Genomic DNA, 5,524 nt, shown 5'->3' on the forward strand with positions numbered 1-5,524 from the left:
TGGAGGGACAGCGCAGGAGAGGAAGGCCCTCTATGAGGTCGATTGATTCAGTGACTGGGATAATTGGAATGGGAGTGTCAGAGACAGTGCGATTGGCACAGGACAGAGGAGAGTTTACGGCTTTTGTACATAGGGTCGCTATGAGTCACAAGTTACTCGACAGCACATAACAACAACAACATTATTCACCAATGAGGGTCTGACATCTAATTAATTTTTGTGCAAGAATCACACCACCTAACATATAAAATATTAAGTCACTGCAGTGTTTGAACTAAGGAGGGTGAATTAAAAAATACAATGAACTTCAGTAGCTTTAAAATAATTTCTATTTAGTCATTATAATACTTCTGTAGTCAACTCTTACTCTTTGTGGGGATAGATTAGAAATGAAATGTACATTTGTGTTTGCAATTGCAAAATCTATCTGTGGTAAAAACATTGTAAAGAGTTCTCAGTAATTTGTACATCCTGGTCCTCACTCAAAGAAACCCTTCTGGTACATTGTGCACATAATGTGATGCTACCAAGGAAAGTAGTTTTGTTTGTTTGTTTGCTTTGTCCTCACAAAAAAAACCCAAGAAACCAAAACACCAAGCCCCCTCAAAACCTTACCCCAAAGCAAAACAAAACAAAGCACCCAAACAAATTAATTCCATCTCATGGTGACCATCTATCAGATTTCTACAGTTACAAATGTCAACGGGAATAAGCTGCCTCATCTTTCTCCCTCATGTGGCTGGTAGGTGCAAATTGTTTATGAGCAGTTTAAGTATACGAAAATATAATAAATTTGCTATGTTATACATTAGAAATTAGAATAAGAAATGTATAGGAATTTGCTTTGTTATATGTTAGAAATAAGAATATGAAATGTGTAGGTATTTGCTATATTATATGTTAGAAAATATATCCAGAATATTTGTGAAAAAATGTACTAAACAGTTTAAAATGCCCAAACAGGCCCTTAGTAACCATGAGGCCCCACTGGCTGCAACATGTGAAAATCCCTGATAAGAAATTGTGACTTGTTACTACCCATGTTACTAAGGGAAAGCAATTGTTATAGAACATGATTGGTCAAACCCATGTTGCTTTGGGATTAATGTGATTGGTCATACAACTTGTTTTAAAACTAATATGATTGGTCAAAGACATAGTTTAAATATTGTTATTCATAATGTTATTTGTTGAATACCAATGTAACACTCAAAGTTTGAATGGTATTGGTTGAATACAATGTAGTAGGCCAGTAACCAGCAGCCCCCTAAAGGTAGTTATAGTGTAGAGAGGTCAGCAAAAATGCACTTTTGCCAAAGACAATGAACACTGAAAACCCAAAGACTCATTTCAGAGCCAAAGACTCAAAAACGCTTTTCAAAGCTGAAGACCCTGGCCATACCAGTAACTATGACCTGCTGACCCTTACCACATCAGTGGATGTGAGCTGCTGACCCTGGCTACACCATTAGCTGTGAATTGCTGATCAAGCCAAAGACCTCAATTGCAGTAGCAGCCATGAGAGGCCAAAGAAGGAGACTAGTAGGGATCCCAGGGAACGGTGAGTGTTCCCACTATTAATGAATCAGTATGTTGTGATAGATTTATGAATTGCAATGTAGATAAATTATAATTAATGATTTAATGCTTACCATGAATTAATGAATCCATGTTGTGATGAATTTATTAATTGCAATGTAGATAAATTATAATTAATGATTTAATGCTTACCATGAATTAATGAATCCATGTTGTGATGAATTTATTAATTGCAATGTAGATAAATTATAATTAATGATTTAATGCTTACCATGAATTAATGAATCCATGTTGTGATGAATTTATTAATTGCAATGTAGATAAATTATAATTAATGATTTAATGCTTACCATGAATTAATGAATCCATGTTGTGATGAATTTATTAATTGCAATGTAGATAAATTATAATTAATGATTTAATGCTTACCATGAATTAATGAATCCATGTTGTGATGAATTTATTAATTGCAATGTAGATAAATTATAATTAATGATTTAATGCTTACCATGAATTAATGAATCCATGTTGTGATGAATTTATTAATTGCAATGTAGATAAATTATAATTAATGATTTAATGCTTACCATGAATTAATGAATCCATGTTGTGATGAATTTATTAATTGCAATGTAGATAAATTATAATTAATGATTTAATGCTTACCATGAATTAATGAATCCATGTTGTGATGAATTTATTAATTGCAATGTAGATAAATTATAATTAATGATTTAATGCTTACCATGAATTAATGAATCCATGTTGTGATGAATTTATTAATTGCAATGTAGATAAATTATAATTAATGATTTAATGCTTACCATGAATTAATGAATCCATGTTGTGATGAATTTATTAATTGCAATGTAGATAAATTATAATTAATGATTTAATGCTTACCATGAATTAATGAATCCATGTTGTGATGAATTTATTAATTGCAATGTAGATAAATTATAATTAATGATTTAATGCTTACCATGAATTAATGAATCCATGTTGTGATGAATTTATTAATTGCAATGTAGATAAATTATAATTAATGATTTAATGCTTACCATGAATTAATGAATCCATGTTGTGATGAATTTATTAATTGCAATGTAGATAAATTATAATTAATGATTTAATGCTTACCATGAATTAATGAATCCATGTTGTGATGAATTTATTAATTGCAATGTAGATAAATTATAATTAATGATTTAATGCTTACCATGAATTAATGAATCCATGTTGTGATGAATTTATTAATTGCAATGTAGATAAATTATAATTAATGATTTAATGCTTACCATGAATTAATGAATCCATGTTGTGATGAATTTATTAATTGCAATGTAGATAAATTATAATTAATGATTTAATGCTTACCATGAATTAATGAATCCATGTTGTGATGAATTTATTAATTGCAATGTAGATAAATTATAATTAATGATTTAATGCTTACCATGAATTAATGAATCCATGTTGTGATGAATTTATTAATTGCAATGTAGATAAATTATAATTAATGATTTAATGCTTACCATGAATTAATGAATCCATGTTGTGATGAATTTATTAATTGCAATGTAGATAAATTATAATTAATGATTTAATGCTTACCATGAATTAATGAATCCATGTTGTGATGAATTTATTAATTGCAATGTAGATAAATTATAATTAATGATTTAATGCTTACCATGAATTAATGAATCCATGTTGTGATGAATTTATTAATTGCAATGTAGATAAATTATAATTAATGATTTAATGCTTACCATGAATTAATGAATCCATGTTGTGATGAATTTATTAATTGCAATGTAGATAAATTATAATTAATGATTTAATGCTTACCATGAATTAATGAATCCATGTTGTGATGAATTTATTAATTGCAATGTAGATAAATTATAATTAATGATTTAATGCTTACCATGAATTAATGAATCCATGTTGTGATGAATTTATTAATTGCAATGTAGATAAATTATAATTAATGATTTAATGCTTACCATGAATTAATGAATCCATGTTGTGATGAATTTATTAATTGCAATGTAGATAAATTATAATTAATGATTTAATGCTTACCATGAATTAATGAATCCATGTTGTGATGAATTTATTAATTGCAATGTAGATAAATTATAATTAATGATTTAATGCTTACCATGAATTAATGAATCCATGTTGTGATGAATTTATTAATTGCAATGTAGATAAATTATAATTAATGATTTAATGCTTACCATGAATTAATGAATCCATGTTGTGATGAATTTATTAATTGCAATGTAGATAAATTATAATTAATGATTTAATGCTTACCATGAATTAATGAATCCATGTTGTGATGAATTTATTAATTGCAATGTAGATAAATTATAATTAATGATTTAATGCTTACCATGAATTAATGAATCCATGTTGTGATGAATTTATTAATTGCAATGTAGATAAATTATAATTAATGATTTAATGCTTACCATGAATTAATGAATCCATGTTGTGATGAATTTATTAATTGCAATGTAGATAAATTATAATTAATGATTTAATGCTTACCATGAATTAATGAATCCATGTTGTGATGAATTTATTAATTGCAATGTAGATAAATTATAATTAATGATTTAATGCTTACCATGAATTAATGAATCCATGTTGTGATGAATTTATTAATTGCAATGTAGATAAATTATAATTAATGATTTAATGCTTACCATGAATTAATGAATCCATGTTGTGATGAATTTATTAATTGCAATGTAGATAAATTATAATTAATGATTTAATGCTTACCATGAATTAATGAATCCATGTTGTGATGAATTTATTAATTGCAATGTAGATAAATTATAATTAATGATTTAATGCTTACCATGAATTAATGAATCCATGTTGTGATGAATTTATTAATTGCAATGTAGATAAATTATAATTAATGATTTAATGCTTACCATGAATTAATGAATCCATGTTGTGATGAATTTATTAATTGCAATGTAGATAAATTATAATTAATGATTTAATGCTTACCATGAATTAATGAATCCATGTTGTGATGAATTTATTAATTGCAATGTAGATAAATTATAATTAATGATTTAATGCTTACCATGAATTAATGAATCCATGTTGTGATGAATTTATTAATTGCAATGTAGATAAATTATAATTAATGATTTAATGCTTACCATGAATTAATGAATCCATGTTGTGATGAATTTATTAATTGCAATGTAGATAAATTATAATTAATGATTTAATGCTTACCATGAATTAATGAATCCATGTTGTGATGAATTTATTAATTGCAATGTAGATAAATTATAATTAATGATTTAATGCTTACCATGAATTAATGAATCCATGTTGTGATGAATTTATTAATTGCAATGTAGATAAATTATAATTAATGATTTAATGCTTACCATGAATTAATGAATCCATGTTGTGATGAATTTATTAATTGCAATGTAGATAAATTATAATTAATGATTTAATGCTTACCATGAATTAATGAATCCATGTTGTGATGAATTTATTAATTGCAATGTAGATAAATTGCAATTAATTACTACTCTGAATTAATTAATGAATCAATAAATTATAATTGGTTTTTGTAATATGCCTATAACTAAATAAGCCTCAAGGCTCATGACAAAACTCATAGCTTTTTATTTGTATAATTCTCTCCTTGGGAGTGTGGAATTAAAAAAAGTGACTCTTCTCAAAATCTCTATCTTTCCTTGCCATCCAGTTGATTCACACTCATAGCTGACCCTCCATTGGGCTTTTGATGATGTAAATATCATAGTCTGCGGGGTCTGCTGGCTGTCCTCTGAGGTGCCCAACTTCACCTAGTCAGATGGAGCTGGAGAGAGAATGATTGAATTTTGCACAATCAATGACTTATTCATAGCAAATACATTTTTTAAAGAGGCATAAACGCAGGTTATATACCTGGATTTCACCTGATGGCATG

This window comes from Elephantulus edwardii, unplaced genomic scaffold (assembly GCF_000299155.1).
Source record: "Elephantulus edwardii isolate Elephantulus edwardi_28Jun2011 unplaced genomic scaffold, EleEdw1.0 scaffold00203, whole genome shotgun sequence".
In the NCBI taxonomy this organism is placed as follows: domain Eukaryota; kingdom Metazoa; phylum Chordata; class Mammalia; order Macroscelidea; family Macroscelididae; genus Elephantulus; species Elephantulus edwardii.